Source organism: Astatotilapia calliptera, chromosome 7, assembly GCF_964374335.1.
Source record: "Astatotilapia calliptera chromosome 7, fAstCal68.1, whole genome shotgun sequence".
In the NCBI taxonomy this organism is placed as follows: domain Eukaryota; kingdom Metazoa; phylum Chordata; class Actinopteri; order Cichliformes; family Cichlidae; genus Astatotilapia; species Astatotilapia calliptera.
In genome coordinates, this window is record NC_137428.1 from 48,478,695 (window position 1) to 48,501,310 (window position 22,616).

Sequence of the window (22,616 nt, forward strand, 5' to 3'; positions counted from 1 at the left end):
TTAAATCTCTATCATAAATATTACCTGCTCAGCATACACATTTAACCGTTAACCTTTTAAGTGTTAACAATTATCTGTTCAGTTACCATTAAGATGATCATTTTAGTCTCGTAAATGTCACAAAAATGGACAATATTCTCTTCAAAATTGTTCAAAGTCTTCAAAATAACCCATTCTGTTTGACCAAAGCCCCCAAATTCTCCCAAAGTCCTTTTACAAAGGATTTCCAGAGGTCAGTAAAGCTCTAGTTTCAACAACATTGAAGTACTAAATAGTTATCATAACTGTAAACCTGAGAGAGGACTAACAGAATAGGTGTTGTTGTGGTAGATTATGTAGCAGAAGAAGATGCACTGACTAGTTTTTGGACATCAAGTAGGATTTATGCTTCTGTGGTAAATCTCCACCGCAGGTGCGTCATAACCACCAACACTTTTAAAACTTTACACCATGACCGGACATGCACCTCCGCAGACATGGTGGGTACATTTCTAGGAAAGCTTTGACCAAATTCTTCTAATGCTGTTTGTGTGTAAAATAAAAAAGCTAAATCACATGTACATGGGACCTGTGAGACAATGTCACTTCCTGCACATGCAACACATGATTTGGTAACTTTGGGCTATTTACAGCAAACTCCAGTACAGGACGATGACTGAACACTGAGACAGAGACGCCGTACAAACTGCATCTATAGATCCCGTGACTAAGGCCACCGAACCACCGGATCCTACCTGCTATATTCGTATTGTGCCGTCCCAGTTTAGAGTCGTGCACCAAAGTAGGACAGGCTGCAGGACAGAGCAACTTTCAGACAACCTTGGCAGAATGACTACGCTTTTATAGCCACACAAAGGAAAGTGAGACGCAAGAAAAGAGGCATGGAAGAAAATGTGACCAAGAAGAAAATGAGGGCAAAAAGAAAGACTGTTAGGACAGGAATAGTTTACATTTTTTTACACTGATCTCAGCAAGACACCTTTGACTGTTTTTCCTTTCAGAAACACAGAAAACCTGAATTTCTGACTAAGACTAAAAATCATGTCAGGGGTGTTAAACTCATTTCAGTTCATGGGCCTCACAGAGCCTGATTTAATTTTAAATGGGCCAATTCTGTGAAAGCATTGCACAATAACTTGCATTTTTAAAAGAACATTTTTCTCTAGTAGGAATGTGATCAGGACCAGTACTTACAGTACCTTTTGAACTGCTCAAAACACAAATCTACTTGTTTTTATTGTAGGGGTTTTTCTTAGTGTTCTCAGAAAAAATGACACTCAGATACTAACTGATCTTGAAATTTACTATCAGATTAGATACTAATTTGCAGGTATCGATAAAAACAACTCTGTGATAACCGCCTCCATCTGAGCAGTCATCTGAAAGTCACATGGCCCCTCCCTTCACTAGCAGCTGAACACATCAACAGTAGTCAACAGTTAACTTGACACTGATACCCTGGTCTTTATGAAGAATTTCAAGATGTCACTAAATCTTTCCATTGTTTTAACAACATAGAAGTATTAAGCAGGCATCATAAATATGAATATATATTATGTGTATGTATATTAATATATTAATGTTAACTTGTCATTAAGGTAGCAGCCAGCAGCTATGGCTAATTATAGAATAATAACATTATTTGTGGGTTTAGACAACAATTGTTATGTTAATAGAAAATATTAATTAAAACAATAACACAATTATTTGTGTCTAAAGAGTACTATGTTTCTCTAAATCTCCCAGACTGAAGCTAAGGAAGGTCTACCAACAACTACACAGACACAGTGCCAGCCTGCCTTAACAGGTATTTGATCAGCAACAAAAATACAGTCACAAGTAGGGCTGCACGATTAATCGTTAGAAAATCGCGATCTCGATTCATACTTATGTGCGATCTCATTTCCAAATGACAACGATTTAAAAAAAAAAAAAAAAAAAAAAAAAGACGATGACGATTGTACCGCATTTTGATCCGGGACGTACTCTGCATGAAAACAAGCGCTCACTCTTCCTGCTCAACAAATGACAAGGGCGGAGCCTTATACCACGTGATACAGAAGCTGTGCCGTGTGATGCTAAAATTAGCAGGGAAAAAAAACAACGGAGAGCACGTCAGGGATGACGAGAAAGTGACAGGAAGAAGAAAATCCGTCCCGGTCAACCACCCAAACATCAATAACGGGAACCTTATACAGCGCTTCCCTATACGCGTCGAACTCCCGCAGGCACAAAGAAATTACGGAGGCTATCACTTATCACCTGACCAAAGATATGGCTCCCATCAACACTGTGCAAAACGAGGGATTTAGGAAAATGATCAACACCCTAGACAAACGCTACACAGTGCCGTCCCGCAACTATTTTTCTATTGTTGCGCCACCTGCTCTATACACACAGCGTCGAGCAACGGTGGAGACAGAATTTCAAGCAGTACAACATTTTGCGGCAACGACAAAACGTGAGACATTTGTTGTTTTTATGTTTATTTATTGTTTTTATGTTCAGTCTAAACTGTTACGAAGTTGATGTGCAGTTAATAAGTGCAATAAATATTTATACTGGAAAAGAAAATCGTGAGAGAATCGTGATCTCAATTCTAAGCCAAAAAATCGTGATTCTCATTTTATGCAAAATCGTGCTGCCCTAGTCACAAGGCTGTGGCTAAATTTACATAAACCAGTACTGCTGTAATTTTCTTTTTTAAAAATGATTTCTCTTAATTTTGGCTTTTTTAACTCTGTGGTATTGAAAATAGCATTGAGTACTGAGTATTTCCCTGGGTGCAGGTTTTGATTTTGACATTATAGTGCTGTGACAAGCATGCTCTGTAAACCATCTTCTTAAAATGTTTACCTGGGGCATAATCAAGATTTTAAGAAGCAAAAACCATAATTCCAAGAGAAATACACCCGTTGCTCCACTCCCTGAAAAATATGACAGCATTAAGCGTTCTTTATTTTTTCCTCATTTAATGAATAGCTCATGTATAAAACAGATGAGGGACAGCCTGAGATGTCTTGAGATAAATAAGTGTGATTTCTTATCTTAGTTTTTTCACAGTCATTCAGTCTACATGTAGCTGCAGTTTTTTGGAATCGGTAGGAAATTTATGCAATGTTTGGTGACCAGAAGAAGCGTTGAGTGTTGAGAGAGCGGCAATCCAGCAGCAAGGATCCCGACTTCATCAAACTGAAAGCGCCACACCCAACTCTGGTCACAGACTGCTTTGTTCTGGCTCTGGCCACTACTGTCTCTTTCTCTCTCTCACACACTGCCAACAGCATACTGCAACAAAGCAGTGGCAGACAGCAGGTCACATGGTTGTCCTGCCTGCTTGTCGTACTGTGCATGTATTCAAATTCCTCTCGCATGTATATCGGCTGCCAGCTCCCTTCAGCAGGGCGTCATTTGGCTACGACTCCCGACCCGCAGCCGAGGCCGCAGTGACTGAAGCCAGACTCTGCAGCCTGCAAACTAACTGACAGAACGAATATGAAACAAGCACTTATTATAGATGGTAGTTCAGCATTTAGGGAAGTGACACAAGCGTGGAATAACGCAGCCCCCCTTCAGTCTGTAGGCACCATGTCAAAAACATTTAAAAAGCGAACCACTGACACACAAGTGAGATGTGACATTATCGACTGCCTCGGAACCCCAAAATGACACGGTGCTAATTGCAGAGGGGGGCAAGAGTTTTTCTTACTACTGATTTAACCTCACAGGCATTTTCACAGGCAGAGTCTGGCAGACTTTAGGGGAGAGTGGCTGGCTGAGCTAGATCTGTCAATCTGGGCAGCGACTCCATCAATCTGGTGTTAACACAGTGAGACAAACAGTGCAAGCATCAGCATCATGAGCAGAGCTAAAACACACGGCAGGGCCTAATACTGGCCACCTGAACTCACTCGAGGGCTTTAAGTGCATGTTCAACCATTTTCAGTTGCTGCTTATAACTTCATATGAGCATAATAATAATAATAATAATAATAACTGAAGGAATTTGAGATTTTTCAGCATTTCTGGATAACTTCCTCTGAGGTGCGTCCATTGTTTCCAAGAGCTGAGGTTTGGATTCTGGCTCCCCTCAGCTGCTTAACACATAAACTCAATAAAACAAACAAACAAAAAAAGATCAATGTGATATTTTATGGATGACTCCAAGGAAATGGCCTTTAGTCGCCCTACTAATCTACTCAAAAGCCATTTGAGCTCTAACACAGTGAACTTGCAATCTTAAGAAATGAATGGAACTAATGACTGACAGACCACTGTTCACTTAAATGTATGGTCTGGGGTCATGTGGATCATGTGAGCACTAAGCCACACAGAAGTGGACAAGGAAAGGGAGACAAACTGGAAATGTTCACAGGGAAATTCCACTTTCATACAATTTGGGTTTTATATCAGTTGTGATAACTCTGCTCGCTCCCAGTTGATAATCATGAAAGAGGGTAAATGGCACCAATATTAACACAGTCCTATAGGATTTGTTTATAGGTTTTATGTACCCAAACTGTCAATTGTGATGGATCTTTTCAGAGAACATGTTTCCATTTCATCTTTAAATGGCTCAACGCGCCTTTACAAAGTATGCAAACAGTTTTAGAGATAATTACAGCATTTGAGTGTACTCACTACAGGCATAATTTCCAAATAAAGTGGTTAAGATAATCTGTGAACCAGACTCATTTGACTACTTGCGTATTTCGCCCTGCTAAGCAAAAGCCATAAAGTACAGTAGAAAATGCTACTTTAAAGATACCACAATTATTTTCTTAACTGTATGTGACGTAAAAGACGTCCTTTACTTTTACATTTTAATGCTCGTTAGCGTTTTGGTTTTCTGGCATACAAATTCAGTGTTTTGATCGTTCTATTCACAGAAATAACAGCCAGCTGAAACTGTTGCACTTGGTAAATGATTTTAGGAGAATTAAGAGAGAGAAAATGATACATGTGTGCATATATACTTGAATATGCAGCAGTCTTTAATATAGGACTTTAGCACAAACTCAGACAGCAGTATCTTATCTCCTGTCCCAAATTGTTCTTTGTAGTGGTTCAGTCCACAGGGAGTAAACTAAAACTCATGATATAATTCATTGGAGGCTGCCAGCTGCATTATTAGGACAGGTCTTTACTGGAGCCAGGGACAAAGCAGTTTAGCTAAACGTAACGTGTAGCTGGCGAGGATCAGCTTGAGTTCTTGTGGTAAGTGACACTGTTTCCAGGTTCTTGGGCCAAGTCACATTCTCTGTGGTTAGTTTTTGCAGAACTGCCAAAAACCTGAAGTTCCTCCAATGGCTACTTGAAGCTGTTTCCAAAACTGAATAAATCCCATTGACTCCCAGGCTAAAATGCCAAACTTTAGAGGTGAAATAAACACTTTTACAGCCTGGTATAAAAATGGTTTTGGTCTGTTTAGCCAATTTCACTCACTGTGACTGTTGGGTAAAGCTTAAAATTGTAAATTATTATGGGCAGTCCACTGTTGGTGATCGATGGGTGACAGTAGATAAAAACACTGAGCTGCTTGGTTTCTCTGATACGCAGGTTTTGTTTTAAACCTGTTTCTACACAAGCCTTATTTAGCATCCTATTAATCAGCCTTAGCTGTCCCCAAGTCTACCCTCTCATGCAGTAGTTGACAACACGCTGACCACACACAGCTTTTAAAGTCAGAGTTCCACCGAAAATTCCTCGTTATATACCATAAATATACTGCCTTCAGAAACTAGTAGAGACATATAAGGGTAAGAGACAGGGTCTTAATCTGCAGAGGGAGTCTCACTGCTGGCTGATTTAAAAGGAATCCTTCAACATGTATCAACGCCTAAACTCGCTCACTTAATGATCCTCGTTCCCTGTCAAAGTCTCTCTTGCTGCCTCTCCATCTGTAACCAGCTAGGCAGGATGGAGGGGAGAGGTGCCGCTGGCTGCTCTTTGCCCCCGGGCAGTGCCAGGGGACTGATCCATGCCCTCACCGGCTGCTACCTACTGTAAGAACCACAATCAAGTGTGCCTATTCTCTATGTCAAAATAAGCCCACCAATAAAACCAAGACGTGTTTATTTCCACAAGGCGAATACTCGTTAAATGGTGCCTAAAGCAGTGACAGCCATAGCATGAGGTTAATGAATAATACAAAGGAGATGTGAGAAGCGATAATGGATGCAGAAATCCACGGAGAGCCGGGCTTTGAGCAGCTGTAGGAATAACAAACAGCGGAGCCCCCACCAAGAAACAAGCCATGTTGGAATCAAAAGGACTTCTGCTATCATGCTAACAATCTGCACCACTGACACTTTTTATACTGCAGTAAATCCTTTCAAGAAGCTTCTGGAGAAAACAAAAGTGAAAGGTATTTTAATCTCATCAGACAGCTGCACAAAAGAGAGGTAGGAATTCTCACCGGCTGTCTCTTTGGTTTGGACGCAGCTCCTTTGAATGTTTTTCTCTAAATAACACCTAACAAGTAAAATGCGCTCGTGAATTAACCCCACCTGCAGATGACGGACGTAATAAAGGGATAAACGTGTCTGTGTGGGGATTATTTGTTGGATTCAGGAGTTTGTGAGAAGGACTTCAATCAATGAAATGAAGCACTTAAAGACTCTGTATCTGACAGCATCCACGCTCTTAACAAGCCAGCTTCTGTCTTCACGGTGCACATGTGTGACAGAGGTCAGCAGGTCACAAGGCGGCCTCAACTAACAGCAGAAGTGTGACAGCAATCGTGTTTGACTGAGTGATCCAGCCGGCTGGAGAAAATGTGCGACTGTTTATTTTAATGCACCCGTGTGCTGGTGTATGTAAAAATGAGTTTGTTAGGAGCAAATTGAAGGACACAGCAACATCAGATGCACGAGACTACAAGCTAAACCACCACTGATAACAGGATTTACACAATCAATACTCTGCCAGTGCTACATTGTATCTTCCTTCAAATCATTTTGGGAATAAGACAGATTAGCGAAGGCATTAAAGAAAGCCAAGACAGTCTTCTTTATATAACATTTTAAAATGTCTTTAATCTCGTGGCATGAGTATGTCGAATCTAAAATGAAAACGTCAGCGTCTTCCAGCATACACTCCTTCATCAGGCAGTGAAACAGATTTCGTAAAAGCACCGGGTCTATTCTAGTGGTGTTCCACCAACACATTGTGGCAACAGTGGATGCACCACCAAGAGGAGGTCTCTTCTAAACATGGATCGAGTGTAGGAGTTTAAGAGGGGGTTAACACAACAACTAAAGCTTTTATTCTAGAAAATAGATAAGAAATGAAGCTTTATAAACTCCTTTTAAGAAGACCAACAAATATGTTGGTCTCTACTACATTTGTGCAGTGTTGGCAAGGATTTCCCTTGCTGCCTTAGGTTTGTTGTAGATGGCTGCGCATAACTGGAGAACCCCAAATGAGATAATGCTTCAGGTTCAGATACAGATGTGCAATCTGCTGACAATACGCAACTGCAAAAATGATGGGGAATAAACAAGCATGTTTCTGCATGTTTGCATGTGTTGGAGTCCCGACTTCAGGTCAGGAGATGAGGCTTGAGGTGAGGAGGAAGAGGATAAGATTTTATTCAGTTGGTGGTCAAGTTGTCTATTTTCTCTATGTGTTTTAATTTTTTTGTTCTCCGATGATAAAATATAGATATGATTTTTCATAACTTGAGTTTACAGGTGCACGCAAATGCCTCAGAGTTCAACATGGGAGTCTATGAAGACTGACACACTTTCGATCTAATCAGGCTAACTTTTTTAACATTTTCTGGACAACAGTTGAGGCCTCGGACAAAACCACAACATGTATTTCTTGCTTTGAACAGACAGCTTTGGTTCTTTCTGGGATAGCGCTATATCTTTTATATTATGAATTTATATCTAACAGATGAAAAAAAACACATTACTTTTTATGTTCATCAGAATCTAATAGTAAATGCAAAACGTCAAACTGTGCACAGACATGCCTCGGTGCTCCACAATGCATCGCAGTGACTGTTTTTTGAACAATGTCTGTGAAGGTTTGTTTCCTCTCACACCACAACCACCACAGTCCATGTGGGTGACACCTAAAATAAAACTGTGAGAAATCTCATACTATAGTTGAAGCAGACAATAGAGGGGTCTAAATACAACGAACACATAAATAAATATGGAATAGTTATCAATTTAAGGCCTTCATATTTTCATTTACATTTGTCTGATCAGGGTTAGAAAATGTGAGGGCAAAACATAACAAAAAAAAAAAAGGTGCATAAACGAGCCATGGCCATGGTAAATAAAATAAAACTAGTGACAACTGAAATCTGACTAGTTAACTGCAGTATCTTTTCAAAATCTTTTTGTCAGCGTGAATCCAAAGATAGATGCCTCACACACACGCATGCACACACACCATTCACACCATTGTGAATGGCTCTATAAATACACCTGCTTAGAGATGCACATAGCTGCTGACATGCTATATGTGGCCTTAACCTCATCCTGATATTGTTTTACATGAAGCCTTGAGTATTGCTGCAGCAGGTTCAAGAATGAGTCAGCACCTCATGCAAGGACAAAGAGGGTCCAGATTGTTCACACAGAAGCTATTTCTCTTCATAAATGTAGTTGTTCACGGACTTAAATCCATTTGAACTGAATTAACTCGTTGTGCTTAAGCTATCAGTCAAACTGTCTGATCAACAGTCTTTTAACGTGCTTATTTATGACAATAACAATAACCAATTTTACGCTGCAGCTGCACAGATTTGACCCGTTTCTTCTTTAAAAATTCAGACACTTGGCTTGGTAAATATTCCCTATTCATACTACCGTATAAGCCTCTCTTTTCTAACCCTTCCTTCACACCTTTCCATTTGCTTTCCTGTTTCACATCAACCAAACAAACTGCAGATGTGAGAGCAATGAACCACAAGACTATGATTTATCCATTTTGCATTAAAAAGTCAAGAAAAACCCAAATCTAGACACATTGGTCCAGAGCCTCAAAACAGCTGTAGAAAATAGATTAAAGACTTCCACTGTTTATGAATTATTGAAATGACTGGTATTGCTCTTTTAGTGCCTTGAGTGCTCTGAATGTGTTGTAGTGTTTATATTAACTTGTGAGGAAAAATAGCCTCAATGGCTGCTCTTCCGCTTTCACAAATGTCTTCATCTGCCACAGATTTAAAAACGAAACATCTCTGGGCCGCTTTGGAGCTCCTTCGGCGCACTCACGAGCCCATTCGCCAGCCAGCTGGAGCTGTCAAAGCAATGTTTTCAGTTCTGCTCTCAAGGGCCTCGCCACTTACATAATGACTTGCATGAAATGTTAACGTCAGCAAAGTTGACACTGCAAAAAAGCAGCATGTTCCTTATCCCGAACCGGCAACGGGGAGAGTGAAACCAGACAGTTGAGCTCAAGAGCACCCGGAGGTGGTGAGAAGTGTTTGTCTCTCCTTGCCTGTCAAAGACGTCCACCCAAAAGTGCTGTTATCTGTTTTCGTGAAAGTGCCATCACTGTGGCATTTCATGCAGATTGCCACAGGGAGCGGAGGAGGAGGGTAGAAGTAGTACTGGGGCTTTTGGAGCTAGTGGATGGAGACCTTGATGGCACCGGTGGTCTGACTGAGGCCAAGCAGGCATGTTTTAACCTGTCAGCTGGTTTGAAATCACCTCATTTTGACTCAGACTCTCACTCAAGCATTATTTTATTTTCATCCTCAGCCCGACTTAACATCACAAAATGGCTTGTACTTTTTGGTATTACATCACACCAATATTTCCTCTACCTGCTCTCTCATTCCAATCTGTAACAGGCTTACAGCTTAAAATCCCTCTTTGGTGTTGACAGCTCTACTTTTGTCGACAAGAGTTGTGTCAGACTTGTTGATCTGATGGATGTGTGTCAAATTAGTGCATTCTTTAGTCACTAAATTGCATTAAAAAGTTGAATTACCTACGTTTCGAAATCAAACCATTCGGAATCTACGATCAGGCCGGAATCAAAGTATGTTTAGACTGAAGGTAAAGCAGAACACTGCTCTAAGTGCACGCTGATCAACAGGACATAATACAGGATCTATACTGAGCCTCGTCCACAGCAGCTGAACATCATCCTGCCCTGCTGTAAAAGAAAAAAAAAGCAGCCATGCCCCATCAGCAGCAGCAGCGTGATGTCAGCAAGCTGAGAGGCTCGCGCTTGACGAAAAAAAATTTCACCACCGAGCGTCATGGAGCTCACAGAGCGCGTTAGCAGGGAGGTAGATGACACAAAAACAAAGCCCCGCAGCTGCAGCTCCAGCAGCCCGTCCTCTGCGACACAGAGCCCGCCCGGGTCAGCGCCTTGTCCGTTTACACCAGTGCGTCACGTTTATCTGCTGCACCCCGCCAGATGTGGAGTCTCGCATCCACCAGCCAACATCTGTAACCGTACCCGCACATTTACTGCATTATGTAAGAAAACAGGGTGACATTCATCCGAGGCGGTGGCAACGGTGGAAGAGAGTGACGTGAGAAAGGTGTAGGGTGTGTGTAGGCATCATAAGGTGGAGGGTATTTTTGAATGACGGTGTGGGTTAAGGTGTCCTGGTGAAACATCTGAACTGGGGTGGCGGGGTGGGGGGTGGACAGGAGGCTGCAGCCGATGAGCTGACTGATCGGGGCAAACAGCAGCTCCGCAGGACGGAGGTTTGGCATTCCTCACCCCGGTGTCTGCTCTTACTGACAGCGGGAGCTGAACAACACAGAGCTGAAAGAAAGGAGAAAAGGAAGGCTTACCTCCTCCACCGTGCCTTCAGTCTGAGCACAGCCCTCCGCCACAGACTGTCCTTTTTGAAGAGGAAGAGCAGACCTCCTCACCAAAAACACCCGTGCTGATTTTTTTTTTTTACCGCAGGGAAAAAGCCGCCGTCGTTAACAGAGCGCGTATCCGGCTGCTCAAATCTCCAAAATGTGCCGCAGATAAGATCCGGTCCCTCTGTCCGTGTCGTACTCCCGGCAGCTTCTGTTTTGGGTGCTCCCGTCACGTCTGCCCTCCTCCCACAGCAGCTCCTCCAGCTCCTCTGTGCTCTCTTCTCGCTCTCTCTCCCTTTTTTTCCTCTACGAGCCGCGGTGCTGTTACCGCGCGTGGACTCGCGCTTGCGCGTTCACGTACACCGTAGGATGGGCGCTTTATAGCAGTGATGCTGGTGGGTGGAGGTGGGAGACTGCTGTGAACCAACAGCGATTGTTTTCACGTCAAGACCTGAGCAATAAAAGTAGTTTTTGTTAGTTAGTTTTTTTCTGAGAGGAATTAACGTGTTGGCTCTGAGAGTGTCACTCAGATCATGACGTGCTGAGGGGTGTGGCCAATACTGACACACCCAATATACACACACAGGAAGATGCATAAATTGGAGTAAAATATCTTTGTACTTCTGGAAGATTTACGACTGAATTTAGTGGAGGTTTTTACAGTATGGTGTTTTGCATTAAGCCAGTTATAAAATGACCAATATACAAATCAGTACTACCTGCAGAATCAAGTACTTATTTTGAAGATGAAATCCAAGCCAAGGCTTACCTTATTTATTTAATACAGATCACTGAAATGACACAGAAAGCTTAATTTTACTGTCTGTTTTCTATTATTGTTTTATAGATGCAATCATGTAATTCTTATCGACGCGTCAGATTAAAAATCTTTTGTTTTTCCAAGACTGACTGGGCCAAAAGGGCAGCAGAGAAATAACCATTAAAAATGAAGAAAGAAACAAACACAACTGACTCACAATACAAGCAAGTGAACGCAGGTCTATGTCTGGGCCTTGATGTGCTTCCAGCTTCCCAGTGTGTCCTTAGTAGAACTGACTTTACTGACATGTTTCTATTATTTTGTGCATGATTAAAATATGCCACCAAAGATCTATTAGACAACGAGGCTGAATGTGTTGTGGATATCTTACATCCTTCTATGTGGGATAAACCAAATGTTGAGTGTGGAAAAAAACAAACAAACCCAAGGGCTGTCAGGGACTTTTTATAGTGTAGCATGAGTGTATCATTGATTTAATTACCACTTGCTGTCAGAGACATGTTACCAAGAGACCTAATTATGTGCAGACATTCTTGTGTGATGCCAGGATGGATTCACATCTCTCACGACCTGTTCTGTGACATCTCAGGCACTTCCAGTGTTGTCTTTGGGCTGTTTAGAGAGCCTCAGCGACGTCTCCGATGTCTGTCAGTCTACCACTTTGGGCCAAGACAAAACATCTCGGCATCAGTTTGATGGCTGGCCGCAAGCATTAATGATCCCCAGAGGATGAAGCCTAATGACTTTGTTGATCCCTAATACTTTTTTGAGCAGAAACCCCTGTGTGCTTTTCTTTTTGGTTAAAAGTTAAGTGTCTTAACTAGTAAATGATTTCCTTGATGATGATATTTATTGGCTGCACATATGTTGTACTCAGGGACAGTTTAAAATATGGGTGTGGACACCAAGGCATCAAACACTGATTTTGAACTACAACTCACAATGAAAGCTGAAGGCAGGGGCGCCACCAAGGGGGGGGGGGGGGGGGCAAGGGGGCACTGCCCTCCAAATTTGCTGACATTACCGGTAAGTTACTCCATTCTGGGAAAGTGAATGTTAAGCTACTTCCACTATGAAAAAATTCCAGAGGCACCCCTGGCTGGAAGCTGTTTTTTTTGGGGGGGGGGGCAAAACTGATCATAAAATAGTGTGATGTGATGTTATCAGTCATAGGAGTCGAGCATAAGGCCTGGGCCAGAATCAGCACAGCAGTGAATCCAATACATTTTGGAGTTTTAACTGTAAAAGTTTTACAACTTTTCCTACTGGTAAAGTAATAGATAAACAATGAACTGATAGAAAAGTTGCTTTTCCCCCCGCTGTTTTATTTGTGTTTTTTTTTTTACAGTGGGTCAAAAAGAGGATATTGTCTGTGAATTAATAATAACTTTGCTTTATAATAGGACAGTCTGGGCGATGAGCTTCCAGAACGTTTCACTGTAATTTAACACATTTATTTCCTTAAGCCCAATGAGCGGCTTCTTTCATTTACTACAGCAACACTTATTAAAATTGAACATCTTTCTTATATTATGCTATATTATATATTTTAATATAAAGCTCCTTGAGGTGACTTGTTGTGAGTTGATGCTATATAAATAAAACTGAAGTGAATAAAATATTAAGATGTAACAGGGAGTAAAAGTGTAATTCGATTTCTTTACACTGACAGAAAACAGATTTTCACTGCTTAAGATCAAAGTGGGCTGTATGTGGCCTACAGTGTAGAATCAGTTTGACGTCCCTAGTCTTCACTGGCAAGTTTAGTTAGCAAGATACAGCCATAAACTGCACAGACACAATACCAAGGAGCACACTGATTAAATACTAGGATTTCACTCACCTCAAACTTCCGTTGAGTTAGTATAGAGGGGAAAGTTATCTAATGGGGGGTGAGGACTGTTTTTGTAGCAGGTTGTGCTCATGCTTTTGAATGCTCTAAAGCTGGAAATTTCAACATAGCAGTCTTGACCTCAAGTGGCCACTAGAGGAACTGCAGTTTTTGGGACTTGGTTTTTGTTGTTGTGTTTTTAGGCTGTTACTTGGTTGTACCTACATTATTTCGTATAATACTTTTCTTTTAAATGTAAAAACAAACAAAATGTGTTTACTGCTAAATGATAAAGAAAATAATTAAGTTAGTGGTTGGAATAGATGAAAGGGCAAAGAAGCGATGCAACTGTGACACCGGTAACAGCGGCATTTTTTCATTTCCTTTTTTTTAAACTTAATGTGTGAAAAATGTCACAATAATTAAGCAAAGACAGAGAAAGAAACTACAGGTTTTTATCAAAGTCACAGATCACCATGCTTTATCATAATCATCTGATCTCCTTTTCCTTCCCTGATAAACATTTTGATTTTCTAAGCCTTTGTAAATCTTTTCAAACTAATCCTCACAGCACAGAACACAGAAAAACCTGTGCTTTCTAAAACACCTGTGCACATGTGGACAGAGCCATACCTCAAAAAACACCTAAAACTCTCAACATAGTGGCATCAGATTAAGGAAATGCATGTGTCTGTTATCAGTTACATATGTTTCTGTTTATATTACCTCTCTTATATTACCTAAACCTCTGTAATGCACGCTGAAAAGCTAAACTGTATCTGGTAACCTCAGTACATGGATCCAAAGTTGCAGTGAATTTGGAGGATTTGTAATTTGTTGAAGCTTTTAATAACAACAAACTGATCAAGTATTGGTCCCTGGTCGCAGCCGTTGGAATCAAACAATAAATTATTGTCAGAGTTATAAAAAACTCGGAGTATACCGGAGCATTTCTGCTACGTCATTATAAGAATTAATCACAGGTTTTTTTCTTCTTTGAGGCGTGTGATGACAGCGGGCTGGCTGTAAGTCAATACTGGCTTCACACAACACACCTTTGTGTCATGATGGATTTGTCATTGGAAAGGTCACTGTCGTTTCATTTTCGTTTCCACCGCAGGGGTGTTCAGTGAAATGTAACTCCTTTTGAGGTACGGACACACCACACACAGTAAATCTTTGAGAAATCTTATGAGAGAAGATTTAGCAGCCGATCTCAGATAAACTGCTCCAGCGCTGCTTACTCTTGACAGATAATACCTTTGCTGGCAGGGAACTAACTCTCTTTACATTCAATATGTGTGTGTGTGTGTGTGTGTGTGTGTGTGTGTGTGTGTGTGTGTGTGTGTGTGTGTGTGTGTGTGTGTGTGTGAGGGAAGAAAGACAGATCACATGCACTTCTGTAGCGGGTTTGAAAACATCCCACCTGTTTTTCACAGGATCGGTTTCCAGCCCGGTGACATATTTACCAGCCAGACATGTTGAAAAGGAAATCCTCCCCTCGGCCCTGAAAGCTGGAATCCTACTCCGTGTCGTGGGGCCCTCTGCTCACGCATTCAGGCTAGCGTCAGCGTCCAAAATGACAGTAGCTCGACATTAAATTAGAGGATCAGGAGCTGAGCGAAGAGGCCGGGGTGATGGAGACAGTCGACTAGAAACGTTTAAATGGAGGGGAGTTTAGCCAGGAGGCCGACAGGGCTCTACTGACATGAGAAACCTGAGATAGGATGAAGAAAAAAATCAGTATCCTCGGGAACAGAGGAGACAGTAACAAAGACACCTCTTGCTATTTGACACTTGGAAATTTTTCTATTTAAAACAGGGTGAAAATTGGCCCCGTCTCACAGTGGCAACATCTGTATACCAGCATGAACACACACAAAGCAAATAACATATATTTTAGTTCAAACTAATGTTTTTTATATAAAATTTATAAAAGACGGGAATCCACTCTGTTTGGGTTTCCATTAAAGTCCTATTTTTACAGCCAACCTGATGATTTTTTTTTTGATTTTTTTTGCACTTTTACATCTGACTGAAATAAGACTGAAAGTGCTGAGTTGTGGTGGCCACAAAGAATGACGTAAATGTTGTTAAATATTCTGTCTGGTGAACAATTATTTCCCATACAGTATATCTCAAATGTGTTCTGGGGAAATCTTCCAGTCTCACACCCACCTGATATGACACACTGTCTAATACCTGTCTCATTTCCCAGCCGTGCAAATAAGTCGGGCATCCCGTCTTTTCATAATCTCCTTTTAATTCTTTCTTTGTGTCACAGTTAATAATATCTCATGATGTGACTTTTATGACTCATGAAACTAAAAAAAAACACTGCCGGTCTTTACCTCATACTTTTTCTGGGAAATTCGTGGATGGAAGCATAACTGGATGAAAAACACGAGATGAATCAAGTTAATCACAAAATAATCCCTGGTTGTACTGAAGCACAACGGAGAGAGAAGGAAAGAAACTACAAGCTTTCTTTAACAACATGGTTCACCATGCTTTACCCAGATGATCCACTTTTACTTTTCTACACCGAAAACAATCATAAAAATAATCAATAGCATTAGCCTGTTAAGTTTCCACAGAAATCTTCTCAAAGTAATTCTTGCATCTTTGAAATGAAGATAAAAGTTTGACAACAGAAAATGGGTTATTAAAATAAAAATAAACAATTTTAACTTCTGTTTTCAGGGGTTTTTTTTCAATCTTTAACTTATTAAACTAATAATATTATTTATTCATACTTAAACATTTTATTTTATATACCTGTACACGACTTCTCTAATAACTAGGGTGGTGAATATAGAAAATGTTTGCTAGCTACCTTTGCTAATATTAGCCTGCTCACTAAAATGTTTTAGCTAAGATTTAATACAGCGATATACGACAATACATTTAAGTTGCAACAGACCATATACACCAGCCACTTTGTTAGTTAAACCTTGTACTAGTACCAGGTTGGACACATTTTACCTTCAGGAGAGACATAACTCTTTTTGGCACAGATTCAGTAGGAAAGCATTCCTCTGAGATTTGAGTTCATGTTCACACAATAGCATAAAAATGCTGAAGGTTTGCTCTCTGCACCGCCGTAATGCACATATCTTATCCAAATATCCAAATTCTGGCCCTACCATCTAAATGTCGCAGCAGAAATCAAAATCGAGACTTGTCAGATCAGAAAAGGTTTTTATGGTCTTCTGTTGTTAAATTTTATGAGCCTGTGTGAATTGTAGCCTCAGTTTCTTCTTGTTTCCTGACAGGAGTGGTACTTGATGTTGTTTTCTACTGCTGTAGTGCACGCGCTTTAAGCTTATGTTAAGATCTTCAGAAGTACTGACTGATGGAGTTTTATGACAAATGTTTGGCTAGCTTTTAGCTACCTGTGTTTTTATTTAAGCTAGCTGCACTGTTCTCTGTATTGCTTTGTGCCAAATGACTTACACAAAGTTTAAATCTTTGTTACCAGTTCTTTACACTTACATTGTAACTTATTTTACTAATACTTCTAGACATATATTGATTTATGTTTATGACTTGTCTGATAAGCTTTTAATTTTGTAGTACTTTCCCAAATGGCGAATCTTTTTCTGGAATGAATGAAAAATTCCCACAATCTTAGATACACCTGTCTCACACCTGCCTCAGTCCTGACTCCTTGGGCATCCCACCATTTCAAAATCCCTTACGAATTTTGCACCGTGTGACTGTTTCCGGATTATGTCTGATGATCAGTGCTTCATGACTCATGAGATTAAGAACAAAAATAGAACAGAGCTGAAAGGTAGATTCAGAGGGCCACCATGTTTCCTGATGTCTGGGAAATGTGGGGAATAAACCACATGCAGATATTTTGGAAGATCTAGAAAATCTGTCACCAAATACACTAAGAGATGTGATGTGATAGTAGTGGAGTGGACCTAATTGCAAAATGCAGAGACAGTCGAGACAAAAACAAGTCTTTGTTGGCAAAAAGAGCTAAAATTAAAGATATAGATCAAAACAGAACATGGGAGCTGAAAACAAAAAGAGATCAAGCATAACAAAAGACCAAAGGAAAAAAATTATTTACACAAATTATGTTTTTCCTTGTTTGTCTGTTTGTGACAGCATGATTTTAATTTTACTGGATAAACTAAATAATACATAAAATTAAATATACAACAAAGACTAAAAAGATTAATTGCCACAGTTCAGGATAAAGTTGTAGAAAACCCCTGTGATTTGTGTATATAGACTGTTCCACGGACCCCCTCTAACCACTGCTAAGATGGTACATTCCTCCCATCCCTTGTTTGTGTTTGCGCTGGTCCACCTTGATAGCGCTGGTGGAGCTGGGCTGTTGTACTGAACATGTGTAGTGCGTGTGCGTGAATGATAAGTAAGTGCCTTGTATTTGTTTGTTCTATGGTTGTAACTTATCATATACTTAGCTATGTACATTGGGTGATGCTTAGTAGAGTTTTCCAGCTGTTCGTGTAGCCACGAGACACTGTATATTCACGCTGATTTGACCAAAATGGCGCTACCCTTGTGAACTGAGCTGCCCAAAGTAAAGATGGAGTCTATCCCTGTGCAGCAGCCCATTTGTGTCCACCAGGGGGTGGTGTTTAGTCATTTCTGTTCAACCCTTTCTGTATTATTTAGACCAGTTTGGTTGACTTTAATTGTTTGCTAATTGTAATTTCTGTTATTTTACAGAACCACACACACACATATACATATACTCACACGAATTCACTTCTGGAGATGTTTGGATTAAAAGAACCCTAATTATCATTGCTGTGGACCCTCTCTTTCATCATATAAGTCACCTGTGCCTTCTGACCGAGGATAGGAAAATCCTGCTGTAATTTGCCAGTCTATTAAGCACACACATGTCCAGTTCAAGTGGTCCTTCGAGCCGGATTAATTACAGCATTTCCTAACATGGCGGCATCCCAATATGATGAAGAACAACAAGGTGCCCGGCAAAGGAGACCACATAGGGCTCCAAGATATCTGGATGACTTCATCTGGACCTATCCCCCACAGCCGACTAACCCAGTTCCACCGAACACTAACGCAGCTACTCCAATACACCAAATCGCTGGCATCGATGGCTCACCAGAGATGGAGAGAATAAGGAGGATGGAGCAGTGTGTTACCCAGGTACAGGAGCAGATGAGGGAGATACAGAGCGCTATACAAGTGTCTTTGAACTTTGGCCAAAGAACCCCCCAAGTACAGTTACAAACCCAGGTCCGGAGCCATAGTATGCCTTTACTAACTGTGGATAATAATCCTACACAAGCTCCTCCTATGGGCGGACTAGAAAACATCCCCCCCATATCTCCAGTAATACCTGGCCCTCAGTTTCATACTGTACAGCAGACCTCCCCTTCCACAGCTCATCATGTTGATAACCCTCAAATATTACAGTCAACAGCTCCTACTCTCCCTGTTAACCGACCTATTCCTCAGCCCCCTCTATACGTCCACTCTTCCATGACATCAGCTGCTCAGCCAACACCAGTGGTACCCCGGTCTGCATCTACAGCAACAGAACAGCCACATCCTCCCTGGTATCAGCAAAGAGACCTGAATTGGCAGTCATCAACCCCACAGTGGTCTGTGCCACACAGTGCTGCTCAGTTTAGTATCCCTGGCACTATGCAGTACCCTGTCACGCTGCCGCCTGGCATGCCCTCTCCAGGCTATCCACTTTGGACTTCAGGCCCACCTCTCAGTCAGCCATACGTTACACCAGTGCTGCCACCTGCTGTTAGCTCACAGTATACCTATCGGCATCCTGCTCCAGCTGCACCTGTCAGTTCACAGCATGATGTAATTCAGAGCAGCCCACAACACTCCTCATTTCTGCTTTCCTCTCAGAGACCGAACTTGATGGAGATGGCTATTTCCTCTTCTTATGGCATCCCAAAACCCAACCTGATCCGCTTCACCACAGGAAAAGAGAGTGATTTCCTGCTACTGAAGAAAGGTCTGGATGGAGTTTTGGGACCACACCCACACCTGTCTGAGGATTACAAATTCCAAGTACTTCTGGATCATCTAAAGTTTCCTCCTGCGTTTCAGCTTGCAAAGAGGTATGTGCATGACACTATGCCCTTCAGTAAAGCAATGCAGGCTCTACAGCAGCGCTATGGACAACCACGCCAATTAGTCCAAGGTGAAATTAACAACATTTTGAGAGCTCCCACAGTGAAAGCTGGAGATGCACAGGGGTTTGAAGACTTTGCTCTATCAGTTAGTAGTTTGGTGGGACTACTAAACTCCATGGAAGGAGCTGCTAAGAGCGAACTAGAGTGTGGTTCCCATGTGGACAGGCTTTTGAGTAAACTCCCTTTCTCCTATCAAGACAGTTTTGCTGAATATTGTCTTGCAAAGGGCATCTTGCGGAGTGACTCAGCTAACACCTATACTCTCCCTGACTTTGCACAGTGGTTGGAGAGGAAGTCACAGGCCATACAGATATCACGAAGGGCTACAGAAAGCTACATATCTGATAAACCCCGCTCAGATCGTAGAGACAAGTCATCACGACCATTAAAGACATCCTCATCAGTCTACTATGGCACTGACAAGCCTACAACACCGACGGCTAATACCACTTCAGCCCCTACTGACAGTAAAGAACCTATGAAAGGGAAGAAAAGAGAGAAATTCAAGCCCTACTGCCCCTTCTGTAGCAGTACAGAACATTACTTGAGTTCCTGTTCTGACTTCAGTAAGCTGAGTACTACACAGATTATTACATGGATTAATGACAATAAGAGATGCTGGAGATGTGGTCGGAGTCACCAGCCTGACAGTTGCAATCTGAAGAAACCTTGTGCCACCTGTGGAGAACAACACCTGCAGATCCTTCATGAAGCTGCCTCTCGCCCAAACAAGAGTATCCTGACATTGAGTACAGCCTCCAGCATGGTGTATTTGGACCAAGTCACTCATTCAGGCAGAGTCATGCTTAAAGTGGTCCCAGTTACCCTCCACAACAATGGGCGATCTCTGTCCACCTATGCCATTCTTGACGATGGATCAGAGCGGACTATTGTTTTATCTGCAGCGGTTCATTACCTGCAATTAAATATCACAGAGGAGTCCCTCAAACTACGAACCATCAGGCAGGAGGTGTCACAGTTACAAGGCGCATCGGTTTCTTTTGAACTGAGTGCACCCAGCTCTCCCCAAATCAAACATCACATCAGACGTGTTTTCACTGCTAAAGAACTTAATCTGGCAAAACAATCCTGCCCAGTGGACATACTCCGTCAGAGATATCCACATCTGGCCGACGTTCCCATCAAAGCATTTAAGGATGTGCAGCCTATGCTTCTTATAGGCTCAGATAATGTCCAGCTCATCACCCCTCTGTCACCTGTCAAAGTCGGTCCACTAGGCAGCCCTGTTGCTGTCAACACTAACCTCGGTTGGGCCATCCAGGGACCAGCTACCTTTCTACATCTACCTACTGAAGCTTCATGTCTGCACACATCCCTGTTACCATCTCCCTCTCAAGCGCTAAGACAGAATGTTGAGAAGCTGTGGCAGTTAGATGTGCTCCCCTTTCGATCAGAGAAAGAGGTAACTCGCTCTAAACAAGACAAAGAGGCACTGGAGTTACTGCAGAAAACCACAGAACGTGTACAGGTGGATGGAGTAGCTCGTTATGCTACTCCTCTGCTCCGCCGCAGAGACTCCACTAAACTACGAACTGACCATGACGCAGTGATGGCTCTCCTTCGGTCCACAGAGAAGCGCCTGATTAAAGATCCTGATCTAGCGGCTGTGTACAATGCAGAAATACACAAACTGGAACAAGCAGGTTATGTAAGAAAACTCACTCCTGAAGAGGCAAACCTCACAGATGAATCCTGGTTCATTCCCCATCATATTGTGCATCATAACAATAAGCCTAGGATAGTTTTCAACTGTTCCTTCCAATATAGGCAAGACTGCCTTAACGATCAGCTGCTACCAGGTCCAACTCTCGGTCCATCCTTAATAGGTGTCCTGCTGAGATTTAGGGAGCACCCTGTTGCTGTGAGTGGGGACATACGAGGTATGTTCCATCAGGTGCGGCTTCTTCCGCATGACCGGCCCCTGCTGAGATTCGTGTGGAGAGATATGGAAAGAGATCGGAGCCCGGACATTTATGAGTGGTGTGTCCTGCCCTTTGGAACCACATGCAGCCCCTGTTGTGCCACGTATGCCCTTCAGCGCCATGTGCAGGATCATAAAGATGGCAATGAACAAGTACTAGACTCAGTGCTGCGCTCATTTTATGTCGATAACTGTTTGCAATCTCTGCCCTTTGCTTTGCAGGCACGACCACTTGTCGATAACATCAGAGAGTTGCTATCTACTGGTGGTTTCGAAATCCGACAGTGGGCAAGTAACTACCCAGAGGCCATTGCTCATCTCCCCTCTGAAGCAAAGTCCCCTACCTGCGAGCTGTGGTTGACTGAACACCAACCAGATCCCCAAGAACCAACCTTAGGCTTGGCATGGCACTGCTCCACAGACCAGATTGCCTACAGATGTCGGCCAGTGGTTCCTCAGGAGTCAACCATGAGAAATATCTACAGCATCCTCGCCTCTCAATACGACCCACTGGGCTTCATCATCCCCTTCACGACCCGGGCAAAGGTTATTGTTCAACGTCTGTGGCAGAATGACAGGAACTGGGATGATCCCATCGAGGGCGAGTTACTCCAGCGGTGGCAAGAGTGGGTGAGTGAGTTACAGTATCTACAAGAAATCTGTCTGCCTAGATGCTACATAGCCCCAGCAACCCAAGAGGGAACTTTCCAGCTGCATGTATTCTGTGATGCGTCAGAGAGTGCTTACGGAGCAGTGGCATATTTGAGATTTAAATCGGCAGAACATGAGGTCCACACTGCCTTTATCATGGCCAGATCACGTGTAGCTCCCCGCAAGAAACTGTCAATTCCCCGTTTAGAGCTGTGTGCTGTACTGGCTGGGGCACAACTGTCTAGACTCCTCCTCAGTGAGCTTACTCTGCCCATTAGTGAGACTACTTTATGGACCGATTCTACCACTGTGTTGAACTGGATCCAGTCCGAATCCTGTCACTATAAAGTGTTTGTAGGTACTCGTATTGCCGAAATACAGGAACTGACTGAGGCCGCCAGCTGGAGGTATGTCCCCTCGGCTTTGAACCCAGCAGATGACA

At 42.2% G+C, this 22,616-nt stretch overlaps 1 protein-coding gene across 13 annotated transcripts in view; it reads right to left on the reverse strand.

Moving 5' to 3' along the window:
• Window positions 1-11,146, reverse strand: part of LOC113026413 (unconventional myosin-IXAb-like) — a 153,062-nt gene extending 141,916 nt beyond the window's left edge. For 9 of the 13 annotated variants that reach the window (XM_026175186.2, XM_026175185.2, XM_080303795.1 and 6 more), the window contains exon 1: window positions 10,779-11,145. The gene's annotated coding sequence lies outside the window, so the exon portion shown is untranslated. Of the gene's footprint in view, window positions 1-10,778 lie in introns of all 13 variants that reach the window. The other 4 variants (XM_026175189.2, XM_026175188.2, XM_026175187.2 and 1 more) reach the window with 2 other exon arrangements.
• Between the last annotated feature and the right edge of the window lie 11,470 nt (window positions 11,147-22,616).